Here is a 17,790-nt window from a genome sequence, read left to right as displayed (position 1 = left end):
TATGGGAAAAATAGGAGCTCTATTTTTCCCATAAATCACCTTTTTTAATTGCCTTATTTTTGGATCAGATCCCCATCATTCTCCTAATCCCCTCCTCACATTTAAAATAATGAAATACTTTACAAAAGGCATCACAATTGGAATCATTATGTACGTCAGGCCTAGATCTAAAAAAAAACCCCACATCTCCATCAGCTTTGTGTTATTTTTGCACATGCCCAGTTCTGTCTCATTTCTACGATCACATGCATTTTTTAAAAAAAATCTGCATATGCAGTTGTATGTGTGCATGCATATATAATGAAAACTAGTGTGGTCCAGTGGTTTGGGTAATGGACTAGGACTCCAGGAGAACAGAGTTAAAAGCTCACATGACCATGAAAACGCACTGGGTGACTTTGAGCAAGTTACAGCCTTTTAGCTTCAAAAGAACAAAATGGCAAATCCACTCTGAATAAATGCTGCCAAGAAAACCTAATGATAGGTTTACCTTAGCATTGCCATAAGTAGGAACTATCTGAAGGAACACAACAAAACAATATATATTTTAATGATTTTTTTTTCTCAGCACACATATTCTGAAAAATGTATTTGATAATAAAACATGCATTTTAAAATGCATTTTTGGTACCTGTTTTTGAGTCAGGTGTGAAACCTACTTCTGTGAACAGCACATGTATGCTATCATTAGAATTCACAAACATCAAATTCCTCAAGCATCCCTACTTCAGAAAGCCCACCTTTGGGAAACAGAAAAGGCGTCTTCTCTCACCAGGGCCCCAAGTCCTGAGCAAAGAACGAGCATCCTCATTCTTATGCCATCTCTCTATCTCAAGGTAGCAGAGCGTCAGGGGAGGGAAGATGGCAAATGCCTCACCTCAGGCACATTTCCTTGTTCCTATAGCTGTCCTCACAGCAGGATATATTGTTAAATACGATACATTAATCATTATCCTACAAAAGTCCCCCCAGCATTGAAAAGCCCCATGACTGTCCTCACTAGCTGTCATAACTACACTAATCAACTACTAGTGCCCTAAGCTCCTCATCACTGGGGCTTCTAACAGGATGAATCCTGACTTAGGAAATATAACTATTAATCTTTTTCTGAATGTGCTTCCAGGCCTGTTCCTCATGGAGTAGGGCACTGTTTGGAGACATTCTTTAGAAATGCCTAAGGGCATTCAGTGTGCTTTCTAGACTTTTTTGTCTTTTGAACACCAAACTCCTGTACTGAGTCAAAAGCTGCATTTGAAATTGCCCCAAGTTTCAGGCATGATGTGGCACAGAGTCTTGAGACTACTAGTATGAAAAACACTACAGATACAGTGCCCCATTGGACACACACAGCTACTTATATAGTTCATCCCATTATGGCAACCGCTCCGGGGAAGGTTATTATACATCAGCCTGTGAGTTGCTTTATATTTCTGGGCAGCATACAAGAGTTAGCCTCAAAGGGTTACTCAGAGGGAAGTAACAAGAACTATACCTCTATGATGCATGCATTTGCAAAGACTTCTTGCAGTAATGCTTGGAAATACGTCTAGGAAATATAATGTGTCAGAAACTCTTAGAAACTGCTTGAAATAAGAGGGAACTGAAAGATGATATTGCTGTCATGATATGGTACACTGGTAAAACCTAAAAGCAACCTAAAAATAAGGATGTTTTCTTTTCACAAACACTGTTTTTAAAAATGCAAGTACTGTACTGGACAGATATATTTTGTTGAACAAAGATTCTTTTAAAAAATTGTTAAGTGAAAAGTTCATTTAAAATGTTATGCTCTATGCTCCATCAAATAGTGAATTTTCCTAAAATAACTGTATTGCATAACTCTAATTTTGCTGAGCATATGAATACTACAAGCTAACAGTTCTTTAGGAAAGCGGATATACACATTTTCAATAAGGTCTGGATCTATATCTCAGTTTAAACAGTGTATGGGAGCATCTGAACTACTAATTACAAAAATACAAATCTTAGCAGGGGTTCGGCAAATAATTTGTTTTGAGAGAATTAAAAACCCCAAATCCTCATTAGGTCATGTCTTCATCAATATCAGTTTCCCAGCAAGAGTACGCTTTGGAGTAGCAATACATAAATCCATGTAACATCTATCTGGAAATCAGAAAGTAAAGAGTGAAAGTTGCTTGTCTACATTTCTGTAGCCTTGTTCAGTGCTATAAAAATAGGTTAATATCTATAACAATCTTCTAATCTTTGACTTGGCACCACAACATTATTTCTTCCTACTCCCAGATCATGTCACTAAACTGTCAAACAGAATGAGTTGTCTTTAAACATCACTTAATACAAGATCTTTATGCACCAAAAGACAGCGGTAAGAATTTGATGCACCAGGACAGCTTGTCACCTAATTCACTCTGTGATTTTGACGCTGCCATCACCTGTCAAACAATATGACAAATGTTTATCTTATTAGAATTCTGTTACTGGAGAGCAAATCAAGAAACTATACACTTATAAATTAAACACTGACTTACTGCTACACAATGGTACTTCAATACTGATTTGACAGGTTGTATTGCCATTAGCAGAAAAACATTTGTGACAGTTTTAGAATAATTGCTACTTCTATACATGCAATTTAAAAAAGAAGCTTTTTTAATTAATGAAAAGCACAGTAAAAGACATTAACGTGAACCCAATTGCTAATCCCATCTAGAGCAGAGCTATTAAATCCATGGGAATTTGGTAAATCACAACTTAATATAAATTTCATTGATTCAATATGTCTATTTTACTAGTGAGGTTAACAATTGGATTTAAGGCATGTTATCTGAAAAGTAAATTCAACTCTCCCTTTAAAATAAGTGTTTGAAAAATTAGCACAGACTGTTATTAAAATGTCAGTAAAAAATATACAAGAAGGTCTCTGAAACTTCTCCTGTTTTTTAAAATTAATATTTCCAATGTTGGCTCCAGAATCTTCTGATCATTTGAGGCTTCTGTCAAAAGCTACAAACTACTCAAATAAGTGCAAAATATTTGCCACTATCACATATGGCTTAAATGTATATTCAGATGCAGGAGAGGTGAGAGTCAAGGCTGGCTTACACATGCAGGAACATAACTAAATTTATGTGTACTTGTATAGTGTGTGCTTGATGACTTATAGCAGACTGTGAGTGCAACTGTCAAATTGTCTTCAGCACCATGTTTTTCAAATGGCACTGAGTCATCAAGAAAATACTATCTAGACCATTACATCTCCTACAGGCAATTGAGAAAGAATAAAACACTAGTTCTGCTGGATTAGACCAGATGGATCTAATCAACATCCTGCTTTCCAGAAGGGCCAGGTAGATGCTTCTGAGAAGCAAACAAGCAGGGAGTGGTGGCAATCGCTCTTTCTCTTTTGTTCTTGACAAACCGGTAATCACCGGATGACAATGTGTAATATTTTACAGAGGATAGTCCTTTATTTGAAGAGCTACTTTCGAACAATTTTCTGTTGAAGGCAACCTCTATTTGACATCCAATTCGCAGATAAAGAACCACAAGTATGGAGAAAAGGGGTGCTGGTGTTGTTCATCCACAATCAATTATGACAAGTGGGCAGTTGATTGGGCAAGTACTCAGATGACCTAGTTTGGATTTTCCCAAGCATGGCAAAATGTATTGTATCTGTATTTCAGTTACAATTAATTAATTCTAAATATGCATATATGGAAATTAGAACATGCATATTATATGCCAGTCTAAGTCCTTGTTCATCCTCTTGTTCATTTCGAGATGATTTTTTTTTCTTTTGCTTTCCATGATACATGAATAGCCACCCACATACTGCCATTGGAAAATGAAGTTCCATTTAGCCCTCATGGTCAATAGTCCCATATAGGTCTATTATCTAGGAATGTATATATTTATATCTTTACTGACCAGTGTTAATACTCATACAACACACTGGGACACTATAATCCCGCAGCCACATTTTGTTGCAGAAACCACACAAAAGGATACTTACAATGTAGGCATTCTATGACACTGTCATCTTCCCAGTTGTAAACAAGAGCCAAAAACCTGTGGCAGCATGAGACTAGTGTGAAAATTACTGTGCAAGTGACAGTACTTTCTCAGAGATTGTGCAAGTGTGGTCTCTAACTCTTATGATCAATCCATAGACGTTCACAAAGCCCTTCTTTTCACTTTTATTAGTGGGTGGCAGTTAATTGATTATTGGACAGTGAGTAAACTCAGGGCTATTGTGCCAATGTTGCAATTGGTTGTACTACTTCAGAATCTAGAACAGCTATCCTGGTGAATATTTATACTATGCTATAGAACTTCCATCAATGTTCCCATATTTCAGCCAACCAAGCCTCATAATACCATATTTTTTATCGTACATCTTTCCATTCCTTCACTGTGATCTCCTACAAATCACTTTTGACTTCCTTACACCTCAGTGGTGGTTATTTCAGAGCATTTTAATTTCCCCTTCCTATATTTTGTTCTTATCAACTGTTACCCTATGCATCTATAAAAAATGAATAAAAACACCGCATGCTGTTTTTTTGACTACTGTAGTTACAATGCAAGATAGAAGTAATGTGCTCTCGTTGTTAGGTTGATCCCCATTTGAATTTAAATTTCTGCCATGGAGGGAGATACTGGAATTCACTGAGGTCAGGAAATATCTGAAATGTTCAAGTAGTGTGTGCTTTGTTTTGATCTGATCTTATTTTACTTTCATTCCATCTAGCTTGTGTGTTTCTGGCTCTGGATGCTTAAGTAAAATACATTTGATGTGCATACATTCTTTTTGATATGAGACATTTCTATACTAGCAACTCACTAGAATTCTCACTGAGGTCCTAGAGTATCACAAAAGGCAAGTATTGTATGTCTTTCTATCCTACTTCATGGTGGTTAATCAAGAGCTTTAATTTATCTTGCAGGCATTTTCACAATCAGTCTTTAGTAAATGGAGTTACTCAAGGCCAAAAGCAGTTTTTGTTGAATACAACCTGATCAATCAGCTCTACATTTTGAAGAGCAAATGGTAACTAAGGAGCTAGCTCAACTGTTTAGAAAATGAACGGTGCTGTTACATTAACTCTTCCACATTCACCCAGGTTTCTGCTGGCTTGCTTTCCAGCACTGACACTTAAATAGACCTTCTCTGTCAGCATTATCTTGGGCAAAATGGTGACCAGAAGTTATCACTTCCAGTTTCCATTTTGGTCAGGATGAAGCCAAAGGAAAAGGGAGGGATTGGGGGCTTTTGGAGTGTGATTTTATCACAAATGCATGTTTTAGTGTGGCTGGTTGGTTTGGCGGCAAAAATCAGCCAGAGGTGCAAACTGTTTAAAGGGTGAATTGCTGGTCCTTAGGCCAGGAAAAAAGCAGTCCGGGGAGTCTGGAGGGTTTGAAGAGTGCAAACATTCTTGGAGGAAATGGCTGCACGTGGTCCTACGGTTACATTTTGCTATCTTGGCCTAGGGATCTGACCAGTATTTGGCTAAACCCAATTTATGTGGATCCTGTCTCTAACTGTTCAGAGGAGGACTGCATTCTGGTTCTTCTACGTTACCTAGTACCATATAAACAGGCAAACAAAATGTAGGCAGGCAGACAGACACACAAATATAGACCAGGATGGGGGAGGGGGGACTAGTTTTTTAAACCAACAAATCCCTCAAATCCTCTTTTTCTAATTGGAGAAGATCAAAGAGGCTTTATGCCAAACAGACATATAAGAGACAACATTAGAATTATTTTGGATACATTAGAATTTTACGAAATACATAACGATAAAAAAATTAGGGTTGTTGTTTATAGATTTTGAAAAAGCTTTTGACTCAGTTAATTGGAAAACATTGCTAAAATTGATGCAAGAAATTAATATTGGTAAAAATTTTTTAACCTGGATGGAAAAGATTTATAATTCCCAGAAAGCCCAAATTAAAATTAATGGTGTCAATTCAGATTTTATTTCAATAAATAGAGGTACACGCCAGGGATGCCCTTTGTCTCCACTGCTGTTTTTACTCATTATAGAATTATTTATTAAAAGAATAAAAAAGAATGAAAAAATTCAGGGAATCAAAATTAGAAAATCCAACTTTAAAATAAGAGCATTTGCGGATGATGTGGCGATAATTGTAGATGATCCAATAGACAGCATTAATAGTATTCTGGAGGAAATAGAACTGTTTGGTAACATATCAGGCTGTAACATCAATAAAAGTAAATCTAACTTTTTGACAAAAAACCTGAAGAAAGAGGAAGAACTATTATTACAAAATATCTCAGGGATTAGCATTGCCAAAAAAGTAAAATATTTGGGTATTCAAATCACAAAAAAGACTACAGACCTGTTTGAAAACAACTATAAGAAAGTTTGGAGTAAAATTAAGGAGGATCTGATAGGTTGGAACAAATTAAGTCTCTCAATCACAGGAAGGATTTCTACAATAAAAATGAATATATTACCAAGGATTTTATTCCTATTCCAGACAATTCCTATAATAAACACAGATAAAATATTTACTACCTGGAATAAAGATATAACTAATTTCATTTGGAGAGGAAGGAAACCGAGAATAAAACTAAAAAGTCTGCAGGACACCAGAGAGGGGGCTTAAATTTACCGAACCTTAAGCTATACTTTGAGGCAAGCTGTTTGATGTGGCTAAAAGACTGGGCAACATTGGAAAATAGAAAACTTTTAGAATTGGAAAGTGAAGGAAATAACTGGGGGTGGCATGCGTACTTGGCATATGGAAAAGCAAAACAAAATAAATCTTTTTTAAATCACTGCGTGAGAAAACCCCTGATCAGGGTTTGGGATAAATATAAAAGATACATCATCCCTAAGATTTGTGGTTGGATCTCTCCCTTAGAAGCATTTTATAGGAAAGAAATGAGAGGGGATACAAAATGGTTTAAATATGAAGATGTGTGGATGAAAGAGGAGGAGGTTATTAAGCTAAAATCTAGAGAGCAACTAAATCAAGAAGGATGGGATATCAACTGGTTTATGTATAGACAGTTAGTAGAGAGATTTAAAATGGACGGTAAAATGTATGGTTTTGAAATGGACCAAGAAGATAAATATTCAGATCTTTCCAGGATCTTACTAAAAGAGAATGAAAAACTGATCAAGAAATTCTATGCGGCACTCTTAGAAATAGAAGTGAAAGACGAAGAAGTCAAAGATCAAATGGTTAAATGGGCTAAATGCTTGGGTCACCCTATACAAATGTCACAATGGGAAAAGTTATGGAAAGATGTAAACAGATTGACGGTTGCCCAAAACATAAAAGAAAATTTTTATAAAATGTTTTATTTTTGGTATCTCTCCCCATATAAAATAGCCAAAATATATAAGACAAAAAAAGATCTATGTTGGAAATGCCAAAAAGAAAAAGGTACTTTTTTCCACTGTTGGTGGGGTTGTAGGTTAGTAAAAGAATTTTGGAGAATGATTAATAACACAGTTAATTCTATTTTAAGTACGAATTTTACCTTGAATCCCGAATTATACCTTTTGGGTCTGATGAATAAGGACATAAAGAAGGAGGATGAGAAAGTTTTATTTTACATGATATCGCTAGCAAGAATTTGTCTGGCACAAAAATGGAAAGAAAAGCAAATTCCAAAAAGGGATGATTGGTTATTGAGGCTATATGATGGTATGTCAATGGATATCTTAACAAAGATGATTAGAAATGAAGACGATGAAAGTGCACTAACAGAATGGAAAAGGGTTATAACATATTTTGAAGGGCTGTGGGGGAAAATAGCAGTGGTAAATTTATGGAATAGGTGCTAGATGGATGTTGGCCTCTATCAAGAGGATCTAACAGGATGATAATCGGATATGTATTATGTATTATGATGCTTTAGGTTTTAGCACAAAGATTAAATAGTTGTATTGGATAGTCAATATTTTACTTAGATTCGGGATGGTAGGTAGGAAGTCATGGAAGATGAATGAGAAGTGGAAGAAAGATAGAAGAAGAACAAAAGAAGAAAGAAGAAAGAAGAAAGAAGTATGAATGGGATTGTATTTCATGTAATATACTGTAATGGAAAGTATATGTGTGTGTTTGAGCTTTTTAACCAATAAACTTTAAAAAAAAAATTAAAAAAAATCCCCTTTTTGATTTATAGTGTTTTGTTGGTGTTGTTGCATTAATGTTTTCATGGAAAAAACTGAATCCTGCTTATTATATTAATCCTGTGAAACATTTTATGTATTAGAATACTTGATCAACCATGCTTTAATGCTTTCTGACTTTAACAATTCACAGTTATAAGGCTTTGATATGATTTATATCTTTCATTAAAACTTTGAGAATTATATTGGCAAGTTTGTAGCCTATATAGAGAGGTATAGGACTAATCCAGCAAAGGACTAAGTCAGAAAATTAAGTAGCAGAATGCAGTTCAAACATTATGGACACTAGCTCAAATAATAATTGTTCTTTTTAAAAGTGCTCTTTTAAAGCAAATTGTTTTGGTTGAACTCATGTTAACTGTAGGATTTATTTCTGAATGGCATTGCTTGCACTATAAAATAAAACGATTAAAAAGAAGCAGCTGACACTGGATATTGGTTTAACAATGAACAACGTTTAAATTTAGTCATTGTTGTTTCAGTAAGAAGGTTGGAAAATTGTGATAATAGCCATACTTTAAAAAAAAAAGAATCAATTAAAAAAAAACAAGTCTGGCCAAATTTAAAACAAAAACAGGACTGGTCAAATTTAAAAAGCCGTTTGGTTTAAACCAACCAATTCTGAAACAGACTTCCGTCAAAGCAGTCTGTTCCTTGTAAGGCTACATTCACATATTCCTGAGATAGAACTCAACCCTCCATTTCTCTTTATCTAAGTCTGCTTTTCCAGCTGAGCTATTGTGCTGTTCAAGTGCCACCTAAATTGACAAAAAATAAATCCATATTGTATGTAGTATCTTGGAATCTGTATGTTCATAAGCAATATTTTGGTAGTGGGATTCTAAACACACACAGCCCCCAGCACTTTTAGGTTCTCCATGCAGGTCTCCTCCCAGAAGCACCAAAGAGATAAGCGAAGATTTCATTCACCACGATCTCTTTCTGGTAGCCTGACTGTATTTGGAGCATACTGGGTAACATTATGAAAGGCTTGATTTTTGCCATGTGTTGATGATTGCTTTCTATGCAAAAATATTGTGGAGGGCATCATTGGTGCATAAAACTGTGATTGTTGATTCAAAGTGGAGTTGCCAAGGACATTGCAAATGTGTTGTTACAGGAGCTTCTGTTTCTATAGCTACCTTTGTGCTTTTGACTCTGCTAGTTGACAACTATGCTAAAACTAGTGTTATAGTGTTAGCTTTGGCATAATAGCCATCTAGAATCCTGAGGTGACAGGATCATCTGTTTGTTTAGTACAATTGTGATGATTTATATTTTTCATGTTTTTACTCTGCCCCTGTTTAGTTTCTCTGGCAAAAAGTAAAATATACTTAGCCATCATTAGTTAGGGCACAGTTGCTTCCGACCTCACCTATAAATATGTAATCACTGCAGAAATAAAAAACACAAACATTTATATTTAGCTAAGGCAGTGTGACACATAACTGGTTGCATCCAGACTACAGCACTAATCTCTTTTTAATGAATGTGTTAGGTCCAGATTTAATTGTACATAGATCACGATTAAATTGATTTTAAACAGGGGGGAGTGATTCCCCCTGTTATTCCATTGATTTTATTTGCATAACTAAATAAATAAGAAGATGAGGAATGGGAAGGACAGCAGTGAAAGAACCAGTCAAGATCTTAAAAAGTAAAGATATACAACTGAATATAAAAGTTAGAATTGTCCAATCCATTGTATTCCCCATCACCATGTATGGATGCAAGAGCTGGACAGTGAAGCAAGTGGATAACAGAAAAGTCAATTCATTTGAGATGTGGTGTTGGAAAAGAGTGCTGAGAATACAATAGATAGCCAAGAAGAGAAACAAATGGGTCCTAGAACAGATCTCCCTGGAAACCAAGATGATTAAACTGAGGCTGTTGCTTTGGCCATCTCATGAGAAGGCATGACTAATTAGAAAAAGACAATAATGCTAAAAAAATAGAAGGTAGTAGAAAGAACATAAGACTATACGCCAGATGGATTGACTCAATCAGGGAGGACATGGGCTTGAATCTTCAAGACTTAAGCGGAGCAGTGGAGGATAGGGGGCCTTAGAGATGTCTGATATACAGGGTCGCCAGAAGTCGAGGTCTACTCGAGGGCAGCTAACAACAATAACTAAATAAAAATCATCATGCCAATATAGCCCTACCTAGAGATCTAAAATAATCTGAAGCAGTGGAAATGAAGCCAGGTAACAACAGAAGAGAATGTTATAGATCACTGCCTGAAGTAATGGCCTGCTGATGCAATAAAGAGAAAGGGGTGGGAGGAGAGACAAGGGCGAACTAGGAGCTGCCTAGGGCACCAAAATTTAGGGGTGGCCCTGTATATAGACAACCCCCCTCTTCTCCTCTTCCTCTCAACCCCTGCGAGGCTTTGGCTTGGGAGGGCAAAGGTGAGGAGGAGGGAAACAGAAGAGACACTGTGAAGTTGAAGGCTTTCATGGCTGGCATCCATAGTTTTTTTGTGGGTTTTTTAAGGCTATGTGGCCATGTTCTCGAATAGTTTCTTCCTGACATTTTGCCAGCATCTGTGGCTGGCATCTTCAGAGAATGCCAGCCACAGATGCTGGCAAAACATCAGGAAGAAACTCTTCTAGAACATGGCCACATAGCCTGAAAAAAAAAACCCACAAAAAACTATAGAAGAGATACTACTCTCAGTCAGTCAGTCAGTCAGTCAGTCAGTCACATGACTCTTGAATGTATGTGTATTGTACAGTCCAATTTATGGTTTTGCATCAAAAACACTATTTTCCTGTGTTTCTGTGTTTTTATTGAAACTCCATACCAAATGTCACAGCAATAAAAAAGTCTTTAACTTGTAAAAACCTAACCGGATTTTTGTCTAATTCTCAATACTATGACGAGAGATTGGAACCTAAGTTTTATGTCATGTTTTGCTTTAACAAATGAAACAATGGAAATCAAGGGGTAAAAATAATTATGAGCAGTGACAGGAGGTGCCAAAATATTTCTCGCCTAGGGTGGCCAAATACCTAGAGCCGGCCCTGAGGAGAGAAAGAAACACGTGGAAGACTGGAACAGAATGATCCCTTAAGCTAAATGGCAGATGGCCCAAACAAGCAGCAGGCTGCATCTGCCCCCGTCTCAAGCTTAGAAGGCTGTGCAAAGCATATGCTAATATCCCTGGGAAAGATAGCGAATGCCAGCTTCTACAGCCCTGCAGCAAACTCTGCCAATAAATTCCCTTAGAGGGTCCTCCATTTATGCAATCACCCAGGACTTCTGTCTTGCTTCATTTCTCAGCTTTATTTAAATAAGCATTTATGACTCTGTTCTTTTCAAGACAGAAATGGTTTGTTGAACTCTGTTGCTGCTAATCTTCCGTATGGAGCAAATTAGCTGAAGGCTTTGAACTCTTGGGGCTAATCTTCACTGATATTTAATATATAGCCTGCACTTTAGGTTTACTTTTTATTTTACATTCAAGTAAACATGTATGGCTCTGATCTGGAATGGGACCATTGTGTGCAGTTTGGGGGAGCTTCATGTCTTTCCCCCCACAGCTGGTTTTTGTTTCAAAAACCACCCTCTCCCACACCCATACATATTTAAATACCTTTTATTATCAGCAATAAAACAATGTAACATTAACAAGGTTTTTTGTCATTATAGGACAGAATTATACAACCCGTTACCAATGCAACAGTCATTTTCATAAGTATCTGGGCCTGAAGACTAAGATGCCTGCGGGTAGAATGCAAAACAGCAAAGACACATGACACAGCCCAATACATTCCTCCAAAGACTGATACTTGGGATCTTTGTGTGTTCTGGGAGTGGGAGGAAGATGCCCTCAGACACACAAACACACACACTTGAGAGATAAAAACAGCTTCAGTTGGGGCCTTTGTTCAATGTAATTTTTTTTGTGCAGGTTAAACTCCACCATCATTGACACTGGGGTGCAGCAGATCAGTGGCTTGGAGCGGCCGCTGGCCACTTCAGCCCCGGTTGGCCCCCAGTCAACCCAGGACCACAGCGACCAGATGCCACAGTCCTAGATGGGCTGCCGGCAAGGAGTGGCTTTTCACCATTCCTTTTCTGACCAGTTTCCGGCCACCTTAGGTAGCTGCAGAGTGTCTTCTGGCAGATCCAGGGGTGCATCATCTGCTTGTCACACCCATGAAGTAGCCGGAAGTCACATTTTTGGGCCCATGTGTTTTAGACTTATGCTGGCTGTGGCTATTGCCAGTTGCAGTGCAAGAACCTGAAGGATTGCAGAGTTCCCAACCTTAAACATAGGCTTTTGATCTAATTCAGCAATGTTCTTTTTTACTTTACTCTGTGGGAAGATGATAAATATTGGTGCGGAACTTTTCAGCAAGTTTACATGAGTACTGATGCAATTTTAAAAATTTCTAAAAATGTACTAGTGGACAAGGATTTATGGTAATACCGCAGGACCCAGTAATGGTGGCAACATTACTTGGCAGTGTTCTGATATTCGAAGTGTTGAATGTTGCGGAAATAATAAATTAACTGCCAAGTCAAATGTAAATTTGCTACATGATTGCCAATCAATATGTAGGAACAGAAAGTCCATTCGAAAATGGATTGCAGTTGGCCTTGCTTGGGTAAGGAGATTAATCATCAGAGGGTGTTGGAGGGTATATGCTGTAAATTTAAAAGATGGATGCATTAATGGAGAAGGATGGGGGAAGCAGTGACATAAATGATGAATTCTGCTTATTATGAGAAAGACTACTTTTTCATTCAAAAGAAAACAGATTTATAGGGATTAAAATGAGGTTAGTTGAAATCAAATATTTTGTTTGCATTAAGCAACCTTGATGATTCAAACTGCAGTTTCATTATATTACACAAACAGACCCTGAGTTAAGCTTGTTGGGAAGGATAAGATCATCATTAAACCCTCTCAGACAGTAAACCATAACCAATATCAAAAGTAATAAATTCACAGTGAGAGACAATAAACTACCACTCATGAAACCCCTATTACGTTGGTGGGACATTGACTGTCCAAGAAAAAGGGGTTCTAGGAAATATCTGGAGGTCCAGCAGGAGAGTGGTCAGGATACTAAGCTTTTTCAGGCTACACTCCACCCAGGCACAATGATACTCTTAGCAGCAAGAGGTATTATTTCACTCCCAATGATCCCAATGAATAGCCTATCCATGACAAAACATAGAGATCCAACAAGTAATAAATAAATAAATAAATAAATAAATAAAAACTTTATTTATATACCGCCCTTCGAAACATCAGGGCGGTTAACAACAATAACAACATACATCCAATATAGATTAAAACAATGCAATTAAAACAATAAAAGAACTTGTGCCAAATCACAAACTACTAACGGGGGGGGGGGGGGGGGGGGAAGGGGCTCTCAGGGCAAAGAATCAGGGGTAAGCCTGCTTGAAGAAGAACGTTTTCAGGCCCTTCTTAAATTGGGCCAGGGAGGTTGCTGAACGGAGCTCAATGGGCAGCGAGTTCCAGAGGATAGGGGCCGAGGTGGAAAAGGCCCTTCTGGTGGTATTAACTAATCTAGCCTCCGGAACTCTTAACAAGTGCTGCCCGGTGGATCTGAGTGTGCGGGACGGATTGTACGGAGAGAGGTGGTCCTTTAAGTACTCTGGGCCCAAGCCATTTAGGGCTTTATAGGTTATAACCAACACCTTGTATTGCGCCCGGAAGCCAATAGGCAGCCAATGTAGGTCTTTTAAGACCGGTGTTATATGACTGGTCCTAGGTATGTTAGTGACCAGTCTTGCTGCCATATTTTGCACTAATTGCAGCTTCCGGGTATGGTACAAGGGTTGCCCCATGTAGAGCGCATTGCAGAAATCCAACCGAGAGGTTACCAGAGCGTGTACCACTGTTTCTACGTCTCAGGCTCAGGTAGGGACGCAGCTGGCGTATCAGCCGAAGCTGATAACAGGTGCTCCTGACCGTCGCATCCACCTGAGATGTGAGGTGGAGCGATGAGTCAAGGAGCACCCCCAGACTGCGTACAGAGTCCTTCAAGGGAAGCGTGATCCCATTCAGGACAGGTGGAATCACCGCCATCCCTGGGCCAGGAGAACCTATCACGAGTACATCCGTTTTCTCTGGATTCAAGCTGAGTCTGTTTTCCCTCATCCAGCCCATTACCGACTCCAGACAGGCTACGAGAGGAGAGATGCCATCCCCGGTCACTGCATCAGTCGGAGACATAGAGAAAATTATTTGGGTGTCATCAGCGTACTGATAACCCCGCACCCCATGTCTCCGGATGATCTCTCCCAGCGGTTTCATGTAAATGTTAAAAAGCATGGGAGACAGAATGGCTCCTTGAGGGACCCCAGATATTAGGGGTCTCTTGTCGGAGTACACGTCTCCCAGCTGCACCATCTGGAACCTCCCAGAGAGGTAGGACCGGAACCACTGGAGCGCAGTGCCCCTGACTCCCACCTCTACCAGGCGCTCCAGAAGGATACCATGGTCTATGGTATCGAAAGCCGCCGAGATGTCTAAGAGCACCAACAGGGACACGCTTCCTCTGTCAATGCCCAGACGGAGGTCATCGACCAAGGCGACCATGGCAGTCTCAACCCCGTAGCCCGCCCGAAAGCCGGTTTGAAATGGGTCTAGATAATCCATTTCTTCCAGGATCGATTGGAGCTGGATCGCAACCGCCCTCTCGATCACCTTACCCAAAAATGGCAACAGCGATACAGGCCGATAATTATTATGCATCAGGGGGTCAAGGGAGGGCTTTTTTAATAAAGGTCTTACAGTGGCCAATTTTAGATTCAATGGAAATTGCCCATCCCTGAGAGATGTATTGATGATCCGGTGTAACATTGAAGTTACCACCGGTCCCCCCTGAGCCGCCAGCCATGAGGGACAGGGATCGAGAGAGCAGATCATCTTCCTAACACTCCCAAGGATCCTGACCACATCCTCGGTACTTACAGACTCAAAGTAGCACAAGTGCAGGGAACTCAGCTCAGATGTATGACGCACAGAGTTTCTATCTCTAGAAAAACAGAGGTCTACAACCATACAAACAGAACTCTGGTCCTTGAGACATTTTATTTCATAGCCCTCATCTTCATCTCAAGTGCCCCAAATATATGACCCTCATCTTCACTATCCTAATTAAAAAATATTGTGAACTATACTATGGTGGTTCACAATAATTTTTTTTTTTAAAAAAAGTAGAAATCTCACATAGACTGAATCTGCACTTCAGAAACAATCTAGTTTGGCACCGCTTTAACTGCCCTATCTCAATGCTATGGAACTCTGGGAAGTATAGTTTATTGTAGCACCAGAGATCTTTGACAGAGAAGGCTAGATGTCTCATAAAAATACAATTCCCAGAATTCCATAGCATTGAGCCATGGCAGTTAAAGTGGTGTCAGACTGGATTATTTCAGCAGTGTGGACAGCCCCCAACTAACAGTAAATAGTAGCATAAATGAGCAGCTAGACATGATACAGGTTGAGTCTCCCTTATCCAAAATGCTTGAGACCAAACGTGTTTGGATTTCAAAGTTTTTTAGACTTTAGAATACTTGCATATAAATAACTATATATCTTGGAGATGGGACCCACATCTAAACATGTAATTCATTTATATTTTGTATATACTTTATGAACATAGCCCAGAGGTAATTTTATACAATATTTTTAATAATTTTGTGCATGAAACAAAGATTGTGTACACTGAACCATCAGAAAGCAAAGATGTCACTATATCAGCGAGTCATGGAAAAGATTTTGGTTTTTGGAGTATTTTGGATTTCGGAATTCTGGATAAGAGAGACTCATTCTGTGTTACTATTGTTAAACCATGAGGAATTTAACTGGTGGCTTCTATGAGTGGAGTGATGAATTCACTCCAGGTTTTAATCACAGCTTTAAAAAGCTATCCAAGATGATAAATCTGGGGATATGGTCTAGTGCCTTGGACCATGCCTTTAAAGTCCAGGCTAAACACTTTATAAACATAGCCTGAAGGTAATTTTGTACATACCTGCAATACTTTTAATAGCAGAAAAATATCATGCCTGAAAGTATGGCTGTAACATACTACTATATCACCCCCATTTCAATATTCCATGCATCACAAACACACATAGCCACAGGGAACATTCTATTCTCTATGGAATGCTCATATATTGATTTAACTGTGTTCAACAGGCAATAAGCAGTGCATTCTACCAAACAGGAACAGGCAGTTATGCTGCTAGTATTCAGGATTTCTCAGACTCCCTAATCAATGTGAGCTCTACTTTGATCTTAAGAAGACAATATGGAACCACTCTCTTTTTGTTGTTAAACACCAAACATCCACTTTCTTACTTCAACAAGGTGTGTAGAATGTCGACGTTCAGCAAGGATGAGTCAGAAGTGTTTGGCCAGCATTACCAGCAGAGTTTATTGGGAGTGTTGGCCAAATAACTCTGACTCTTCCTTCTCTGCTGGCACTAGCAATTTGTGGCTTACATGTCAGAGGGGTAGTGAATCCATTCCAGGTTTCTGTCTGATCTTAAAGGAGCTCTCCAAGGTACTTGAGCCCTGCACCCCCACCCAAAATAGGTTTTGCACCATGGTTGCTCTTTTAAAGTTCAGGCTAAAACCAAAATCAGGCTCATCACCCACTGAGAGGACCTCCGGAAGTTGTTGCTAGTTGTAGTATCAGAGCAAAGGGAGGGGGCTGCAGAACAAAGCTTCAGGCAGCAGTTGAGTTAAATAGCTTATATTAGACCAACATGGCTTTCAGGTCAGCATAATGCCTTGAAACTGTTGAGCCCTGGAACTAGAGGCTCAGGAATTATTTGGAGGGTGAAGAGCTGGGCTGAAACACTGAGGATGGCAAAACATTCAGATAACATCATCCTTTATCTCACTTTTTCACAGTGCACCTAGCCACAGGTGCTGTCTATTGCAGCTTCATCATAATTTCAATGTTTCTTTTTTCTCTCTGCAGCCCAAAGGATTTGCTTTGTGGAAGCCACATTTACATCTCCCACAATAAGAACCAAACAATTGCCCTGCTCTTTGCATCTGAGTTAGCTACTGTTATATGTCTTCCTTCCCAAAACAGCATGTCTCTCACACAGATACACATATGTACTGCATATAGTATTCTAAACATTATGTAGTCAAGTTTTTACTTCAATGGGATTCAAATCCTTCTTTGAATGGGGGAAGCTGTCACCTATTCAGGCCTGCTGCCTAAAGGTCCATGAAGAGTCTTTGGCTCTTATGGGTGTAGTTTGGTGGCGAGCATACTTTGTATCTAATGTTTTTGTTGTAATCCACTTTGATTTTGTGAGAAAAAAGTGGAATAGAAATATATTATTATTATTATTATTATTATTATTATTATTATTATTATTATTTGTGTGCTTATGCATTTTTTAGTTTGGGAGTATGGTATCCATGGCACTTCATGGCAAACTTACCATTGCCACCCTTGGGCTGCTGCATTTTATGGATGAATCATGTCAGTAAGAATTATGATTGTGAGTGACAATGAAGTTGCTTGTTATACTTTGAGACTGGATGTCAATGTTGGTAATTGAATTTCTTTTTTCTGATGCTATTACAGCTCTGTTTTGCAGAAACAAAACAGAGC

The 17,790-nt window shown here is 38.6% G+C and overlaps 1 protein-coding gene across 2 annotated transcripts in view; it reads right to left on the bottom strand.

Moving 5' to 3' along the window:
- The window catches only part of NEK11 (NIMA related kinase 11), a 109,637-nt gene that overhangs the window by 71,500 nt on the left and 20,347 nt on the right, over positions 1 to 17,790 (bottom strand). The window lies entirely within an intron of this gene.

Source organism: Sceloporus undulatus, chromosome 6, assembly GCF_019175285.1.
Source record: "Sceloporus undulatus isolate JIND9_A2432 ecotype Alabama chromosome 6, SceUnd_v1.1, whole genome shotgun sequence".
Lineage (NCBI taxonomy): Eukaryota > Metazoa > Chordata > Lepidosauria > Squamata > Phrynosomatidae > Sceloporus > Sceloporus undulatus.
The sequence above is the reverse complement of the archived record's forward strand: the minus strand, read 5'-3'. Positions and strand labels throughout refer to the sequence as shown.